This window comes from Paramormyrops kingsleyae, chromosome 8 (genome assembly GCF_048594095.1).
Source record: "Paramormyrops kingsleyae isolate MSU_618 chromosome 8, PKINGS_0.4, whole genome shotgun sequence".
In the NCBI taxonomy this organism is placed as follows: Eukaryota; Metazoa; Chordata; class Actinopteri; order Osteoglossiformes; family Mormyridae; genus Paramormyrops; species Paramormyrops kingsleyae.
The window spans coordinates 12,211,710-12,229,772 of record NC_132804.1 but is presented as its reverse complement, the minus strand read 5'-3'; the positions used below and the strand labels follow the sequence as shown (position 1 = coordinate 12,229,772).

General features: G+C 42.3%; 1 protein-coding gene across 6 annotated transcripts in view; it reads right to left on the bottom strand.

The window, feature by feature from the left end:
- LOC111856497 (phosphatase and actin regulator 3-like) overlaps positions 1 to 18,063 on the bottom strand; it is a 48,854-nt gene that overhangs the window by 22,938 nt on the left and 7,853 nt on the right. The window contains exon 1 of one of the 6 annotated variants that reach the window (XM_072715251.1): positions 5,242 to 5,323. The exons of 4 other annotated variants lie outside the window; for them this stretch is intronic. The gene's annotated coding sequence lies outside the window, so the exon portion shown is untranslated. One more of the 6 variants, XM_072715250.1, reaches the window with a different exon arrangement.

Here is an 18,063-nt window from a genome sequence, read left to right as displayed (position 1 = left end):
AGGTCAAATGAGTTAGCAAAGCCTCAATTAATGCATCTGCCTGTGCGCTGGACTATTCCCCCGAGAAGAAACAAGCATCTCTCTGTTCATTGATGTTGTGCATTTAAACTTTGTTGTGAAAAGACAGACATTCACTTTCCGCAATAGAGAAGACCCTGTTTGTTATGATACCCACACTGGTTCTGAAAAGCTCTGCTGAAGACAGAGGACGGTGTTGTACAAGTGCCACGGGCCCTGAGTTGGGGCATTTACTGAATCCGAAGCCACCATTCGTACCTCTGTACATCAACTCTGAAACCTGGGACATACATACACACTGAAGAAAAAGTCCACAAAGAGAGTCTGCAGATAATAAGATTCTGCTATTCCATTTACAGACAGAAACAAAGCTGTTAGTTTATAATTAAAAGCTATTTTTGCAGCTCTTCCAATGGAGGAAAAAACAGCTTAGCATTTGTCATGTCGGCTAGGCAACAAAGGAAGAGTCAGAGTGACTGGTGCTGTTTTACCATTCTGGACAGAGGCATTCTGGTGGGGGGGGGGCAGTCAGAAATAAGCCCACCCACGCAGTCTGGCTGCGACGCAGAACTGACACCTCAGGGAACTCACAGCTGAGATGTGGGCTGGGCTGGATGCTGCTGCTTCCCCCATCTTTATGGTTTTATCTCGTCTGCATATCGATTCACAGACTGCCGCCTTGCCGTCTCTCGTCGCAGGGTGAGATTCAAAACATCCCAGAGGAAGCGGCGCATGCAAAGGCCCCAGGGACACCGGACACTACATCTCGAGCACCAGCAGACAGAGCCAGCAGGTTTATAGCTCTCGGGACATTTAGAAAGTGTGCTGCAACACCAAAGGCCTCAGCCGTGTCAGGCCTAAACGTAAACGTATCAGGGGAATCCCTCTCCTCTTCTGCATTCTTCAGATAACCTTTGTCTGTGAGCATAGATTAGATTCATCATGCCAAGTCCCGTTCCATAAAATATTACTGTATGCTTTTTTTGTGTCGCTCGCAATTCTATTTCAGCAATGATGCATCTGGAGCTACCATCATTTTTCCTCTACCAAACGCCTCTCTAACATCCAGCTCTAGCATTGATGAGACAAACAGCAGCCCCTGCTGAATGAAGACAAATATGCTGTTTGACTTTTTTTTCCATATACGCTATGGAGAATGGCTGATGCAACCCCAGAACAAATGGGGAATTGATGTATGCAACTGACTTCTTGCACATCATTTACCATTTTATAAATGGATGCTAAACATAGTATAATTTCCGGTCTATTAGCCAAAGATCTTTCCACAAGTTATACCAAGGGTTATAGTAATAGCCTTAGCCAGTGTATGAGTCAGTGTATGAATCCCAAAGTTATGTCACAGACAGAGGAATACCTTAGGCTTATAGTCACTAAAATCACAACCAAATTTCAGCTAAGTTAATATTAACTAAGTTAATACAAATCCTGAAATGAAGACTTATTTTATCCACATTAACTAGATTTATTTTGCAGCAAGAATTAATTAAAATTACAACTCCCTTTGCCCCAGAGAAATTATCTTCTAAATACTTTATCTAATATGATATGAAAGTTCAGAGTTAATTTGATTTTTACTTTTTGTTCCTGTGTTTCATCCTTCTGCATTCAGTAACTGCATATCTAGCAAGCAACAGCATAACCCAGAGCTTAGCACAACCCAGACAGGGCAGAAGCACAATATAACACACACATACACACACACACACACACACACACACACACACACAAACACACACACACACAGTCGTGTAATCATTTCTTTTTGGGGACCGCTCATTCATTTCTATTGGAAAAACGATAATGCTAACTATGACAACCTTAACCCCTAACCATAACCATAAGTAACCATAGAAAATACAAGAGTTTTTGCATTTTTAGTTTTTTCATTGTAATCACGCATTTTTATAAAATAGAACAGGAAACTGGTCCCCATAAGATAGACAAGACAGGTATTTGTCATGTTGTGGGGACATTTGGTCCCCACAAGGTAAGGTATACCTGGACCACACAGACACACACACACACACACATATACAAAAATGGAATTCTGAAGCATCTGCCTGTGACCTGCGTACCAGAATCAAACACCCAGAATATGGGGTGAACATGAAAGCGTCACGTGGACACAGCTTCACAGCTTCACAGCTTCACAGCTTCTACCTGAATGAATCGCTGTGTTGCCCTGTACCACTAGGAGGCAGTGACAAACTAAATTTGATAACATTAATCTTGTTCTGCAAATCACAAAGGAGCATTTCGGTGTTTGCTAAATGTATTATTTATTTAAAATGCTACCTCTGTTGCAGGGTGGACTGTGGAGACAGTAACAGCTTACTATTCACAAGAATGGCACTTGCAGAGCGAGGTATACTGTAGGTTATACTATCCGTAGACGACGACAGTGATGCAGCTAAGGGTATTCATGCTTTTAGGATAAAGCCAGCGAGGGTTTCTATGCAATTTGTCAAAACAAGCAACTTTTTGATCAGAAGTTCCACCACAGCACCCTGAACAGTGCTGGGCCATAAATCTTTATATGCTCTATTTTAATGATATTCAAATAATGTATCAATCGATAAATTATTCAAACTGTGATTATATTTTACCAAATATGAGCAAAACTATCTAGATATGTCCAAATCAAAGGGAGAAGAAAATCCAACACAAAATCCAACACAAGACATGCATCCCGCTCCAAATTGTATTTAATAAACACACGCTTAACGCTAAAATCTTTTAGCAACCGATGTATAATTTTTGCTTCTAAGTAATGATATGCGGACTACGTGTTCAGGACAAAATCTGACTATTAACAAACGGGCCAAACAGAGGTGCGAACAAATTAAACTTTCACCTAAATTAAAATTCTTTATAAGCAGCAGCCATTATAAAGCATTAAACCAATTAATTTTTTGTAGCCAAAAGCAAAGCATCGGCAATAGAATTCATGGATTTATATAAAGTAAATTAGGATGTCTGGATGCTTTACTTTATGTAGCCAAACTCCTGCATATAACATGTTGATGTGTTATTTATAAGCCATAAGTCATTACATATGTATATAAAGATAATGCAAAAAATAATAGCCTGGCCAGATGGTTTGAAGGATTAAAATTGATTCACATATGACAACTGGCAGACAGCGACATCAGAAAATACAGAGAATCAGAAAATGCACAAGTTTTACTCTCCAAAGCCTTCCAATAAACACTGGTGGGAGGCATCAAACATGAAAACCTTCTGAAACACAAAAGGTGAGATTTCAGCTTTCTTTGAATTCGCAAGATATTAACAGGCAGTGAATACAGGGAACTTGTGACTATTATTTTCAGGCAAAATGGCTTATTCACCACAGCCCCTTGGAGCACACGGACGAGCACACTCTTACATATACTGAAGAGGAGACATCATTCCTCACCAGGATATGTGGCAGACATTGCTTGCCTAACCAAATTCTTGGGTCAGCAAGCTACAATAAAGGACTGTGCATTTTAAAACCGAATAAAGCTGAAAGATCCATACTTCATGACAAAAAACACTGGTCTTTCTACCATTCTGTATTAAAGGCAAGATTATGATTATGGCTCATGCTGAAACAAAACATCGCATATCTAATTAAAATTTAAATTGTATCTTTTTCTTAATAATTGTTTTTCAAAAGCTCAAAAATGCTTAACTTTGTCAGTGGTCTGAAAGACTACAATAGGGCTTGACAGAGAGCTACAAAAAGTGGCTGGGCTCACCAGGATCCATCAGCGATGCTGTGTTGTGTGTCCCCTTGTGGTTAAGGACCCCACTTAACTCTAAACAAGCTGAATCAGGTCAGCTGGACAGTCCGTCTGCCCAACTAACCAATGTTAAATTCAGGTCAAGTCAGAAGATTCTGCAGTAAAAAGGCCCTGGGTCAGTCCACTGTTACCATGGATACAGCCCTGGATGCTGCAGAAAGTCCTTTGGTAACAGCCCATCAGAAGTGCATGCAGGGAAGGGTTGGCTAAGTGGATTTCTGGGGTTGTTGCCATAGAGAAATCACCAAAGAACACTGATCCATCAAGTATCTGAATGAGTATGACACCTGATCTAAGGGATTTTGAACATGGTGTGACAGCCAGTGCTAAACATGATGGTTCCAGTCACCCTACTGAGATTTTTACACACTACAGGGTCGAGAGTTTATGGAGATTGCTGTAATGAGCAAAGGATACTCAGTTAATGGAATTTAATGGCTGCAAACACCTTGTTTATGAAAGAGGATAGAAAAGAACAGACAGATTCGTCAAAGCTAACAGGAAGGCCACACGTGCAAGAATAACAGCTCAGTACAAAAGTGGGGTACAGAAACACAAAACTTGTCTACCTCTGAAGCAATTTTGGAGACAAAAGTGTTTTCTACCTGATACTAGCTAGGTGTACCTAATAAAGTGGTCATATATATATATTCATGTATTCTTTATTTCATTACATAACCTTGTCATGTCAGTACGTTACTGGTAAGTGGAAAAACTTTAGCGCAATATCCCCAACAGCAGTCACGAAATAGTGCAAATAACGAATGGTACAAATAGTACATTATACAAGGCTACCAATATAAACATCTAGGTATCAGTCTGAGACTGCAGCAACGTTATCAAGTGAGTGGAATTAAAACAACTGCAGTATATCATGTTCATTAAGAGATTTATAATGCATGACCTTAATTTTAATTTGACAGGGCATTAGAAAACTAGAAAATAATCTAATTGAACCTAAAGCCTCTCGTGAAATGAATACAAAGACGAGAAGTTTACGGCGCCCTAAATAGATGTTGTATATACAGATATACAGTAGTTTATCGAGCTCTCCTTTATTATACCTATTTCTGCCAGTCGATTGTGCAAAACGGGATTCTCCGTTTTGATAGTCACACCTTCGCTGACTAAATAAACTGATAAATAATACCGATATGTATACCTTAATCGCCGTATCACCGTAATGATAAGCCAATGACCCAGAGAAGTGTAAAAGGAGTTTAATTACTCCGGGAAATTTTTGTGTCACCCTCAAGGTAAGAAAAGACACTCACAGTGTGTTTCTCCTCTAGCTGCCTTTGTGTCCTTATCATTCTCTTTTCTTCGCCGAATGCCTCAACAACACGCGATTTACGATAAATATAAAAAAACACAGTTCAGGCAACACATATACACAGCAGCCCTTAATATTCACCGTCTGAGAAAGCGAAGCAGAAAGCGAAGCAGCGGCTTGGCCGGCTTTGAGCGGAGGGAGCGGCCCCGCACAGCCCCGTCAGCAGAATCGGCACCGCAAACACTCGCGTGGAGGCGCGAGCCCGCCGCACCCCACCGGCCTCCCCATTCATCCCACCCCCCTCCACTGCTCATGTTACACCACACACTCCTTGGGGTACATATTCACCCGTACATATAAATATGGACATATAACTACACCGAAATATTTATGTCGATATGAAATACACATTCTTACCGTTTAATTAAAATCGTATTTATGGTTTTAGCCATTCTCTAACCGTTATCCAAAGCATCTAATAATGTACTTAATATTGATTCAAATTTAAGCATATGACACATTAGACAGGATATACATACATGCTTTATTATGCAAACAATTTCATTATGTAAAACGTCTGCTCATTTTTATTTATGAAGATCTTCCATTTTTTTCACAATGAATATTATATGTTAAAGATATTCATTAGACACAGGCCGGTCCTAATATCATTTCTTTTTTTTGGATTTGTAGCAAAAAGATACACCTGTTCAGTGTAATGGTAGATCTCAGTGTGCAGTCTGCTTTCCTGCTCTTGTGTTCACTCTAAATATGGCTTCTCCCAAAGGAAACACAACTGGAGGTGTAAATAATGATCAGCTCTCATATGACCAACGGTCGGTCTGACAGGTTTTTTTTTTCCTTTACATGTGAGATAGTATCCTAGAAGATCATAATATTTTTTTTACCAGTCTCCTGTTGGCCAAAATATTTAACTCTATGAATTCTAACCCCTAAGCATGCACAAAAATATTATCAGTACCATTTATTTCCTCACCCATCCTATTGTAGTTAATTAAGTAATTATTGAGCCAATTTACATACGTAGAAATTCAAGTTATTCAGTTATATAATAATGTACAGGACAGCACTGGTTGGCCCAGGTGGTTCTGGGCCCACCCAGATGCAGTTTGGGCCCACACATTCAGCAACAACAGCAAGCGATACACTTCCATAAAACGATTGTGCCTAACAGGTCTGTGTGTGCGTGTTTAGATGACTCAGAGGAAAGCTGCGGTTGAGAGGTAAATAGATTTTTCTTCCTCTTTGATCATTTGGTCTTAGTGATGCCACGGGTCATTTAAAAACTGATGAACGAATATGTAGCTGAGACCGTAGCGTGATTCTGTTGCCGAGTGAATTGTTATGGGACTGACCCCCCCCTGATTTTCTGCCGGCTCACCCACGCTGCGATTTCTGGCTCCACTGTTGTTGGAGGAAAGTTATGGTGGGATTTTCAAAATCCACAATGGTTAGAAGTGTTACACAACGGAGCCCAATGACCTCAGGCTATCACGGGGGGTCCAGAGCCGATCCCAGAAGGGCACAAGGCAGGGAATAACCCAGGATGGGGTGCCAACCCATCGCTGGGCACACTCACCAGTCATACCCTCATTCACACTTATGGACAATTTGGTAACTCCACTGTAGCATGTTTTTCGACTAAGGTGGGGAAACCACAGTATCTGGAGAAAACCCCACAATGACACGGGAAGAACATGCAACAAACATGGAGCCAGGGCAGAGACTCAGACCCCAGTCCCAGAGGTGTGAGGCAACCGTGATAACCACTGCGTCACCAGAAATCTTTTGCTTTTGTAAAGTTTTTGTAAATTTTTGTGCATCTGAATGGGTGTGTGTGTGTGTGTGTGTGTGTGTGTGTATGTGTGTGTGTGTGTGTGCAGACTTGTCTCGAATTCAAAATCTCACTCCAGCCAGCTGACCGAAGTTGGCAACTCTAACTTGGTCTTACTGCATACACACAGACTATATGGAAAAAAGTATTGGGACATACCTCTCTTTCACTGAATTCAGGTTTTTCATTCAGACCCATTGTCACAGGTGTATGAAATCAAGCACCTAGCCATGCAATAAGGTTTACAAACATTTGTCAAAGAATGGGTCATTCTGAAGTGCTCAGTGGATTCAAGCGTGGTACTATCCTAGAATGCCACTTTTGCAATAAATCATTTTGTAAAATTCCTTCCCTGCTAGATATTCTACAGTTAACTGTAAGTGGTATTATTGCAAGGTGGAAACATTTAGGAACAACAGAAACTCAGCCATTAAGTGGCAGACCATGTAAAGTAACAGAGCGGGGTCTTCGAGTGCTGAGGCGCATGGTGCATAAAAGTCGCCAACGCTCTGTTGCCAAGCAGCTCCATGCAAGCCTCACATCACCAACCACAGTGCCAAGTGCCGGATGCAGAGGTGTAAAGCACCCCACCACTGGATTCTGGAACACTGGAAACGTGCTTGGCAGAGTGACGAATCACGCTTTTCTGTCTGGCATTCCAATGGATGAGTCTGGGTTTGGTAGATGCCAGGAGAACGTTACCTGCCTGACTGCGGTGTGCCAACTGTAAAGTTTGGTGGAGCAGGGATAATGGTATGGGGTTGTTTTTCAGGGGTTGGGCTGGGCCCCTTAGTTCCAGTGAAGGGAACTCTTAATGCTTCAGCATACCGAGACATTTTGGGCAATTCTATAATTCCAACTTTGTGGGAACAGTGTGGGGAAGGCCTTTTTCTCTTCCAGCATGACTGTGCCCCAGTGCACAAAGCAAGGTCCATAAAGACAAGGTTGGGTGAGTTTGGTGTGAAAGAACTTGACTGGCCTGGACAGAGCCCTGAACTCAACCTCATGGAACACCCTGGGGTGAACTAGGACAAAGATTGCGAGCCAGGCCTCCACCTCCAACAACAGTGCCTGACCTCACTAATGCTCTTCTGGATGAATGGGCAAAAATTCCCCCAGACACACTCCATAAACTTGTGGAAAGCCTTGCTGGAAGAGTGGCAGATGTTATTGCTGTAAAGGGGGGGGGGGGGCAACTTCACACTGATGCCTGTGGATTTATAAAGGTTCCTGCAGGTGTAACCGCAAGGAGTCTGAATACTTCAAATATTTTACAAGTCAAAAGTAGAATAACAAAAGCTTTGGCATATAGCATGCTGCTTTGATCTGCTTTTCAGTACAATGCACCTATTTACATTGGGGGACTGAAGGCAAAATAAAGAGACTAGCAGAATAATAGGAGAAGAGCATCTAGATTAAAATTGTATCAGAAGGGGAGGTGATATAAGCAGAAATGTCAAGAAGCTCGCTTGTCACAATGAGACTTGCTTTCAGCTTCACAAATGAGCTTATTCATAAACATTTTTACAAATAGGTAACGCTAACCAGAACTCTCCTGACAAGTGATGAGTTATGTTACCACTTGAATGCATCCTTCTCATCCAATTGATTTCCATACATAATTTACATGTAATTGTTCTATCTTGGACTTTGATGTTCTCCTTGGGGGAACGCAGTTTATTGGCTTGTTTATTATGATAACAATCAATGGCGAGTGAAATGTAATCATCTGCAGTCTGAAATCGCCTTTGAAAGCATAAGCAGGGATATTAATGTCAGCATGAATGGGGTCAAGAAATGCAGAGACGATAACAACAAATGTAACTGCTGAGTGTTATCTCATGGGATGCTAAAGCAGTAAATAAAAGAAGAGAACGAGACCACAGAATTTTATTCTCACTAAGCTGAAATGGAGCTCATTCAATATTTATCAAATTATATTAAATATAGACTTAAAACAACTGGCAATCCACAAGATGCAAGTGCTGGACGGTATGCTGAGTAGCAGAAGACCCTCCTGGGAGCAGCCGGCAACAAGAAGCACGCTCACTACATCAGCAACATCTCAGGGCAAATCGATGCCCAGAGGAGGGGCTGTTTATCTCTGAATAATGAAGCTGCGAAGTAGGTTTTACGGCAATTTCTTAATACTGTGAACACATTCTGAATCAAGAAGTTAGGCATTTTTGCCTATTAGAAAGCAGCTGCATATGTCTATTACACGTAAAATATAAAAATAAAAACTATTTAAAAAGAAAAGTGGAAACACTTAAAGGTGTTATCTATAATGCACTATAGATACCTTCATAATGCATTATAGTGGTTGGTATAAGAATTAATAAAGCGTTACAGCATCTTCTATTGACAGTCATAAGGCATTATAATGTTGATTATAATACTCCATAAGCTCCAATGAAGTTCTCATCTATAATGCACCATAGAAACCTCCATAATGCATTATACTGATCAGTATAAGCATTAAGGATGCTCTGTACTGCCTTATAAAGGTATCTACAGAGCTTTATAGATGAGAGCTTCATCTCAGCTAATAAACATGGCTATAATGTGTTATGCCTTTTTATATTTATAGCCATGTTTATAATTCTTTATGAATGCATTATAATGTATTATGAATGTGTTCATGGTTTCTTAAAGACATGGCACTCAGAAAAAGTTACCAAAAATTGGCAACAGAGACAAAATATTTTTGGAATTTTTCATTGATCAATGATGGACAAATAAATGAAAACAAAAAACTGATATGTTAAATTTAATGCCTCCATATGTTTTCTAAAAAGCAAGTCATTTCCTTGGTAACCGAGTTCACTGAAGCAACGAAACACGGTACCTAATGCAATTGTCGACTGACGCTTCTAAAATATGTGGTGTGACCTGAGTCAGGGCTTTGCGGAACCGGAGGGCTGGGAGGCATGGAGATCTTTCAGGAAGAGCATTTCGAGATTTGGCTGCGCACCAGGCAGCTCTTAACTAAGCTTCTCACCACCCACATCTCCCGAAAGCAGAGTCCAAGCAATGCTTAGCGGCCCGGGAAGAGAAGTGTCCCTGTCGGGCTCATGTATGACGTCACAACAGCATTACAATTCAGGAGTTCAAAGCATGTGGGCCTGATATATGTCTGATCTCTCCGTCTTTTGACCAGTAACATTCAGTTTTGTGAATGAATCATTTAAAAAATGTGCCTTTTCTAACACCACTTCGCATTTAAAAATGTTAAATAATTCAGTATCTGAAGATAATGTGAATGATAAATGTCTTTGGAAAAAAAAATATATTGTATGAGTCAGAGGATCCTGCTCCAGGTCTTTATGGAGACAGTTCGGCTCCCCCTCAGCATTCAGGATTTGTAAACGCGGCAGCCGTGTGTCCCCTTACCTAACTGTGTGTTACAGGCAAGGGGACAGAAATTGCTCGCACTGTGATGACAAAGAATTGTCATGCCTTTCTGGGTCACGCTCTTTTTTACATTTGCAACAGATTCATCGGTGACTAGATTTTCACAGCCGCTTTGATTATTAATGAACCCTGTACTACAATGAAGGTGATATCTGAAATGGAACATATTCCATACATCTGCCAGAGAACTCCAAGTACGAACTACAAACAAAATCATAAAATGTCACATTAATTGTAATAGATTGCCGTTCAGACGCAGGCTCCATCACATTCACTCTTTCCTGTAACTATCTACAGATGTTGCCCAGATTGCAACAATCCTAATCCTGCATCAGAAACCAACCCGTCCACGCGGATTTATTCTGCACCGCTGTAAACAGACAGATTTATATCGTTCCCCTTCATCCACGCTTCCTTCAAATGAACCCTGGTGGTTTAGCTTTTCTGGATTAATTTTATGCAATGGCAATTGTTTTGGTTACTGTGAAACCAATTCATTTCATATACATTCTTATAAGTTCATTCTGAATTTGCTGTACCTTTTTAATAAATCCGATCTTATTTCATGTTATAAAAAAAAAAATCAGACTAAGACTAAGTCAGGGTTGCCAACTTTGGCCAGCTGGCTGGAGTGAGATTTTCAATTTGAGACAAGTCTGCACACACACACACACACACACACACACACATTTACATGTATGTAAGAGTTTCTTTACCTTGTAAATAGTCTGTAGGGTTTACAAACTACCCCAACGCTTTTGACGTAGATAATTTTAGGTTTCTAATGGAATAATATAGATTTGGCATATGATTTCTTGCATGAGCGTGAGAGTGCAAGCGTGAGTGTCACGCCAGATGTGCAAGAATTGGCAACCCTGCCAAGTATAACTTAAATTTCCCTATATCAATGAATGCTACACACAGGAGAACTGCTTAAATGATACCCGATGACTGATTTCTTCTGTTTGTCTTACCTTAGTCAATATAAAACACATTATTCCAGTGAGGTTTTGGAGGCTGTAATTCCAGTGTGCACTGGAATCAGTCTCTGCATTGATGTGTTCTGTAGCACCCTCTTATTCCCAGAGTTTACAGCCTGCATGAGTCACCCCTATCTGAGTTTCCCTGCTCCCCTTCTGAGCTATACTCGAAAGACTCCAGTGGGTTTCTTTAATTACAGCTAGGACACCTGGGGAAGCGGTTTTTAAATGAAAAAAAAATGTCTTCAGTTTCTCAGTATATCCAATGTGATCTTTTGTCGCTACACAAAAACATATTGACTTGTAGTATGAGGCGATATTCCATTGTTTCCCAACCTTTATTTCTGTTAACCAATAACACGGTCAACCTAGTCAAACTTGTTCTATGTATCACGGCAGTCACCGTTATTGGGATCAGGTGAGTGTGTTCCCATGTGTGATTATGTACTGTTATTCTGCTCTGAATGAATTTTGGGTCAGCACATGCAAGATTCATTAAAACGGCTTAATTTGCGCATTGCCTCATGATTGTGCTCCATTTGGCGCACACAAATATACACAGTCACACACAAACAGGGACAGACACACTGGGGGACGCACAGACCCCAGAAGCATAGAGAAATGTAGGCACACACCCACGGGTTAGTACACAAGCTGTACCCCAGGATGGCGCTGATGTATGACAGACAAACATAAACTACGGGTATGACAGGGGTGATGCATGACCACACTCACACCAAGGTAATAACAACGCAGCCTTGTAACTTTAAAAATATACAGCAGTAGATACAAACACTGTTCCCTGCTAGTCCTAAACGGTGATTCCCGCTTGTTAAATCCACTGGAATCCCCTATGATCTACACTCAGCAGGACTGCTGCCTTATTAACTCTGTTTATCAAAGCCTTATTTTAGATTTGTTTGGTTTAATTTTAATCCTGCTCTGAGGCACTTAGCGAAACAGGCTACTTAATGAGCTGATGAGGGAGCGAGATGACAGCTTCCGGATCGTTTCTATGCTCTCTCAAGCCTGCCTTTGCAAGCTGGTGGCACCTCCTGCCTCGAGGCTGGCGGCCATGCTGTCCCTGTTTAGCTCAGCACTGGCATGGAAACGTGCCCCATTGTCTCCCTCCCCCCATGTCAGCCAAACCGCTGCCAGCCAATGAGAGGAACCCATACATCCTGGTGGTAGTGCGCCGAAATACGATTGGATGGGAGTGACATCATGATCGCTGACTGCCATCTGCGCTGCTGTCTGTGGTACTGAAGTCAATGGAAGTCAGTGACATCTCTGCTTAACATCGCTGGAAGGAAGCGAGGTGTGGGGGGCTGGGGGGGCTTCAATTCAGCCCTTTCACCTATCATTACCACATTTGTCTATGGTGGTACGCGAAGGACAAACAACATCTAACAGCCTAATTATCAGGTTCCGATTTCACGGTACCGACACTGAAGATGTACTCAACATTAATATTACTGCAAATTTTTTAATTTAAAGCAAGCAGCAGAGTGGGGGAAAAAGCAAGAAGCATAAGAGCATAAATTCAGCCAATGCATATTATTAACATAGACAGGAGGGATGCAGGTGTTAAGGTACGCAGGGAAGCTGGAGAGAAACTGAAAGCATGGCGCTCTGTCTTCCTCGGGCCCTCCTCAGACGCCCTGCAGCTTTTCTGTTCATCTGCAAAGAGACATTTGCAGCCTCTGATGTTAGTTTAATCAACCATTCTATAGCTGCGATATGCATCTCGTCTATTCGACAGCGCAGGCTTTAAATGCATCTCAGCCGTTCAGCAAGTTAAGAGGCGAGCGCATATATACACAAGTGCACACTGAGTGCGTCTAACAACACGTAGCTCATTTCTGTGCTGGCCGCTGTGCTGGTTTCCATCCACAGTGCGCCACTGGAATTTGAACAGTTTCTCCCACTACCCATCTCCCCTCTCCTTTGTTCTCGCAGTCTCCGCCCCCCCCCCCCCCCCCCGCTGCCCTCGCCTCCTGCTCTCCCTCCCCGTCTCCTGCATCTCCATCATCTCCTCTTCCTTGGTGATACGTCCCCTTATTTGCATGCCATTAGCATTCCCTGCTCAGCTGACCCGCTCCCCCCCCCCCCCCCCGTGATCCTACCACCGTGCTGATAAACGCAGGAAACAAAAGGTGCGCCTTCCCCATTCACGGAAGGCCCGGGGCATCTAATGACGAGCTGAGGACGGAAACGCAAACCCCCCGAGGTTTGCCGAGGGGGCGGACAGGCGCGCAGGATGGGTGACCTTGGCGTCCGCTGCCATCTCCCAGCGTTAAAACCCTGGCACAGAGCCAGCTGGATCTGATGGCCTCATAGCTACCCCCAATGTTGCTGGGGGTAGCTATGAGGAGCAAGTAGCCAGCGCTAGCTGGCAGGTGTTTCGAACTCTTTTCCCCACACTATTGGCTGCCTGACTGTGACCAAATTGCCCTCTACAGACACAGATTTGGTGCCACCACTCTGTCCCACCCCATCATCTTCTCTATGGTTCTCCACATGCTGGGGACAATGGGGGGGGCTCTGAGCTCCTGTGTTCCCCCATTTTGCACGCCTGATTCTGCAGGCAGACCTCCTGCAGAAACTTCTACATGCACCACACAAACTAATGAAAAAGAACAACGTTTTGTATGTGTATTGTTATTAAATGTGATCTGCAACCAAGCAGGAAAAAAAATTGATTTATTGGTGTCTTAATATAGTTGTACATCTAAGCAGTGTAAAAGTCATTTTATGTTGCTGACAGATGAGGTTATATTCATTTGCATATTGGTAAATGCTACTGTTCAAACTTACAAGCTGTAGCTCACCCCTCTATGTGTGGCCTTGTTGCCTAGACCCAGAAGGAGGAGAAGATTCACCTTCACTACAGCTTGTCTCCCCACGGGCCTCAAAGGCACTTTGCCGAAAAGCAGCTGATTAATCACCGACTCCAGTACTACATTGTCCTCCTGGGATTTGGGGAGGCGTCTCTAACACACCTCACCCCACCACCACCGTCGTCTCCCTCCTTAGAATCGTCCCATTTTAATACCCTGCAAATGCTGGAGCAGACGATATGGGCCGGGGCAGCAAGGCCACCGTGTCACAGCAGCTCCGGGGCTTCCAGCACTTTGTGACATTAAGGCTTATTGCTCTAGGACGCCATCGGTTAGCACCTTCATACCCATTAGCGCCACATAAGTCACAACACATCAACGTGCTCCACACACCTTACGCTTCCCAAACAGACAGAACACAAAAATCACACAATCCTGTCAGGCTTACACTTTAAATAGCTAGTGGTACCTTTCGCAGCATCTCGCCTGTTTTATTTTAGATTTTAGCCGGGCAGCTACATTACATATCCGTAATAACAAGGCTACCATATAGACTTTCAGCCATCTTTAATGGTCCCTGGAGTCTTTATTACAGACAAATGGAACATGGATCAACAGGTTTTTTAGCCCCAATTCACTTGATTAGAAGCCAAGTTACTGCCAGCTGGGGAAGATCTGCGACCGGCAAGCCTGCTCACACCTGAGCCGCGCACCGTGGGGCTGTCAGGCGCTGTGAGCCGCTCTTTCTGCTGTCCTCTGGATTCTCAGACTTAATCATGCATCTGAATATTCACCACAGGAAAGACGTTCTGGTTAAATTTAGCACTTGATTAATAAAACATGGACCTTTTCAGTTTGGGGGGGGGGGGGGGTCGTAATCTCCCAGGCTGGGCTGCCTAGGGCTGTGCGACACACAATCAGTGCAGTGCTGCACGAAGCCGCAGCGAAAGGGGAAATCCAAAAGGTGGGGTAGGATTGCATGTGATGAAATGCTTGGACAATCCAGTAAGATGGTGTGAGCGCGCAGTCTTAGAGAGTCAAACCAACTGATGGACACACATCCTAACAGTAGGGATGCAACAACACAGAGTACAAATACTGATGCCCCCTTTCTGGTACTCACCAATACCGAAACCAAGTATGGCTGGGTGGTGTAAAAAAATACGTGATTCTTTCATTTTAAAATATTGGGATAAGGGATAAACAATAATATCATAACCCCCCCCCCCCCCCCACCCAAACACTCACATGCAGTCCCAAGCTGGACACTAATATTTTGGCTGAAAAACAATCCCTGAAATCATGAAAGAAAAAAAAAAAAACTATATAGAGATAATCTGCTACACAGCCAGTGTTAAAACTTGCTGACTGGGGAGGGGGGGGCGGGGGGGTAGATGCCGATTAGCGGTGCTGATCATCGTTTTTTAGTCCCTGTGGAAAATGATGGCTTGGCAGGCCGGATTTAATTATGATTAGAAACACATCAGGGGCAGCCTGAAATCCCCCTAAAATAGTCATGCACAAACTTCTTGCACCGTCAACCACCTCAGACAATATAACCTTCTTCGTGTATCACCATTACGGACTACGCTTGATCTTTAAGAACAATATACTACATAAGAGGTTCTGTTATTTTCACTGCACGAGGATTATCATTTGACATTTTCTCTCTCCGTTCTAGTGTTTGCTGCATGTTGGGTTGTTGCAGGGTTTAGATGTTAATATAGATTACAAGTGGTGTATGAATCTATTTTTGTACATCGTCTTGATAGTTTAGTGGAGCACAGATTGCGGTCTGCTAGGCTCTGGTTTTCGTTGTTAACTTACCTCACACACATTTTGTTCTGTTTAATTTGCTAAACAATGATATCACTGGTATGTCATTATTTGGTATCGGTTATAGACATCGGGCCATTGTCGCAAGTATGAGTACGAGTACATGAGCATGGCATCAAACCCGATACCAATACTAGTACTAGTATTAGTATGGGTGCCTCCGTACCCAAAACATCAACAGACCCAGACTCACTAATTTTATTACAAACAGTAATAAAAAGCTGATAAGCAGTGGCATCAAGCAGAAGGCAAAGCCATAAAACAAGCTTTCCTCTATCCTATCAAGCCAGCTATAGAACCAGTTCATTGCAATAAAAAAGGAACCTCTTTCCCAAACTTCATAGACCAGATGGCATAGCGAGACAGTCCCAAGATGAGGCTGGAGAGCCAAAGTGAATTATGGGTAAGGGAGAGAAAAGCAGCACTGACATTCAAGCAGCTTGAGAAAACATGCGAGACTGGCCTGCACACTGAGTTCTCCTAACTTATGACATATCATGACTCAGAGCTCCCTCCAAGTCCAAAAGGAACACAGTTATGCTGGAAGCGTCAGATTCTTATAATTAGATTTTTTACATTTTTAATAGCCTAGTAATCACATTTGTATCTGAGGACTTTGGAAGCAAATATTACCTCCAGTACGAAAACTTTACTCAAGGGTATGAAAAGCAGTTACTTGATTGTATCTAAACCTACAATTTTCCAGTAATAAATCCAGTCCTTCAGCTTTCTTTACTACTTGTAGGCCTTAACGAAGTCCAGTACTATCTCTGACATCATATGTTACGCACACGCAATTGTCACATAAACACTAGATCATTAACTAACAAAACAGTCTTACTGAACCCTTCCTTCATTTCTCCTGATCTGGACCTCGCTGGCTGCCGGTGAGGTAAAGCCGGTTCTTTGAACTTCTTACTGCCGGATCTACATTTCAGCTTCCCTCGAGTTGTGGGCCGGGCCAGAGGATTGGGGTCTGTGTTTAAACCCACTTTTCACTGCTGCCAAGTCTCATTTGATTCCTATTCTAGTTTTGAATTTCAGCTCTTTTTGTCCCCCTTTACTTCGTGCATCGGTGTATCGTCCACCAGATTGTGAAGGATTTCATATAGAACTTTGCCGATTTTCTGGCAGGGACTATACCAAGATATTTTAATATACATGTCTGTTGTGAAACTGGGCCCCTGGTCAAGGATTTTTTTTATCTCATTGACTTTTCTTTTCTAGCAGAAGCCCCCCTTTCCTGCGGGGTCCCTCAGAGCTCCATCTTCATCCCCATCATTTTTTCACTTCACATGCTACCCCTGGGTTCTGTTTTTTAGGAACATAAAATCCCTTTTCATAGTTTTGCTGGTGAAATGCAAATTTATCTCCCTCTAAAATCTAGTCACAGCAATTCATTGCAGTCATTGATATACAGGCCTAGATGGATTTAAATTTATTAAAGTTGAATGAAAGTGAGATGGAGGTTATTTTGTTTGGATGTCCTACCATCCAGGACAACCCTGATGCTTTTATTGACCCTTTAGTCCCTTTCAACAAATCTTTTGTGAGGAACCTTGGGGTAATTTTTACCCTTAAATTTGACAAACAGATTAGTTTGATATAGGGCTGCTGCGATTAATCAACGTGGTCGATGACGTCGACGCTGAAAATGCGTCAACATCAATATTATAAATTGATGCATTGTTTTTTTTTTATTATTTTAATGAAATTACCTTCTGAGTTCTAAAACACTTCAGTCCATTATGACAAATGTTTTCCTTTAATATCCCTATGTAATTATGGGAGTAGGTTAAATTATCACTAAACAAAAAAGGTGGTTTGTACAATGTGCAAAGTTTCGATGGCGTACCACAGCAGAACTAGCGCTACGCACGAGAAGCTGAAGAGGAAACACACAGGCGCTATTCTGGATGATGGACCGCCAGAAAAGGTGAAACCCCACCAAAAGTAATGTCTATTTATGTTTATTAAATTACCATTAATACGGAGAGCTTCTTAATATCTTTTGTCCTTGCAGTTGCTAAATACGCTC